The following is a 1,798-nucleotide window of genomic DNA, read 5'->3' on the forward strand; positions in this document are numbered from 1 at the left end:
AGAGGAATACTGGTTGTTTATTTGTCTTAGTACAAAGTCCCATTAGGCTATCTGCGCTCTATCCACCGCGGAAATCAAACCCCGGATTTTAGCGTTGTAAATCCGGGAGAAACTTTATTTGTTTTGTTGTTAAACGCAAAGCTACACAATGGGCTATCCGTCCTATGCCCACAACGCGTTTCGGAAACCCGGTTGTTAACGTTATAAGTTTTCGGACTTACTGCTGAGCCACTTGGGGGGAAGGGGGGGGAGGGAACTTACGAAATAAAACCAAATGCAAAATATATTAAAGAAACTTTTTTTTAATGAATATAAGAGGTGCATGAAAACAAGTGAATATAAAACAATGCAAAAGCTATTGTATCATTTGCAGTAGCAAACAGCATTGAAAACATTTTAAAATATGGGAGATTATGTGTCGTTACCTGGTAATTGATTTTGCTTCCACTAGGTGTCGGGCCTACATGCACTGTAGCACCATTTAGGCTTGATGAATCCTTGAGGTACTGTATTATAGTTGAAGCATTTGAAAATAAGAAAGTTAGGTAAGACATAGGGCAGAAAGTCATCAAATTCAAGTCGAAGTTTAAGGAAGAAATACTAGTAGAAAAAGTCCAGATTGATTATTATATTCAAACCGCAGAACGATACTTTTATATTTATCGTATTGTCATTTAATCATTTTAGATTACGACAATATTTTAAGAACTAAAAATTACATAAATTTAGCTTATTTAGCCGAGTATATAACTGAAATTTAATATATGTCTGGATAAGAACTACTAGCAACAAATGGCCCACTACTTACCTTGTCCTTAACAGGATCACCGATGTAGGTTATGGTTTGATGTTCGGACTGAAAAATATATCATCACGTGACTTGAGCTATATAAAATTGTTGTGTTTCCCCCCCCCCCCCTCTAAAAAAAAGGCTTGAAGTAATGATAAAACTACACAAGTGCTCGGTTCTGATTAATCAGTTTCATCTCTAATATAGAAAAACAATTTTAAGTTCCTGCTTAAGAAAAACTAATTCAATTCAACGGTGGTTCGTCATGCATGACGTTGATTGGCTGGAGAAATAACTTGATTTTACAGAAGCTGCTACACTTTATTAAGACTTCCTCGTGGTGGATGAAAGTAATTACATCCGTGAAACAGACTGTTATAAAAATAGCTACGTTTTGAATGCTACATGATCGTTTTTACTTGTTAAATGAACAGAACTTGTAAAGATTGGGTAAGTTATATTAAACCAATTTATAATGAGAAAATCAGCAAGTCAAGTGACTACTACAGTCGATATCAGAATTACAGTTTGATATTATTTGGCGTTTTGTAGTGTGATGCCACCGAAAATTGATCGTTTTTGGAAAGGCAGCTCTTTCCGACGTAAAATATTCATACACTCGGATGATAAAGATATGTTCAGATCTGGGATTTATAATTTTCAATAGTGGGATATCCCTTATACTTAATGGCATTGTGAAACAAATTAATATGGATAAACATGGGGCACCAGAACATCCAGAAAGAGGCTTGCAACAAGTCGTATCCAAGCCATGAAGATCTAAGAACACAAAAATCAGTGTTAAAATGCATCCACGTACAACAAGCATCAATATGTAACAATCAAGAAGTTTTAATACAACATACTCAACCCCTGTATTTGAAAGTTATATTCGGTATTTTGGTGCCCAAGAAATTTAGAGACTCCTACACTCCTAAATTACCCTATCCTTGAGGTTAAGCTATTTGAATAAATTCAATTCTCTTGGACTTAACTCGGACGAATACA

General features: G+C 35.2%; 1 long non-coding RNA gene across 1 annotated transcript; it reads right to left on the reverse strand.

Annotated features, from left to right (window-relative positions):
- Positions 1–441: 441 nt before the first annotated feature.
- Positions 442–1,362, reverse strand: LOC111084321. Its single transcript, XR_002609496.1, has 2 exons — positions 809–1,362; positions 442–506 (listed from the first exon to the last, which is right to left on the reverse strand). It is a non-coding gene; the product is annotated as an uncharacterized LOC111084321 (long non-coding RNA).
- Positions 1,363–1,798: the final 436 nt, after the last annotated feature.

This window comes from Limulus polyphemus, unplaced genomic scaffold, assembly GCF_000517525.1.
Source record: "Limulus polyphemus unplaced genomic scaffold, Limulus_polyphemus-2.1.2 Scaffold16666, whole genome shotgun sequence".
NCBI lineage: Eukaryota > Metazoa > Arthropoda > Merostomata > Xiphosura > Limulidae > Limulus > Limulus polyphemus.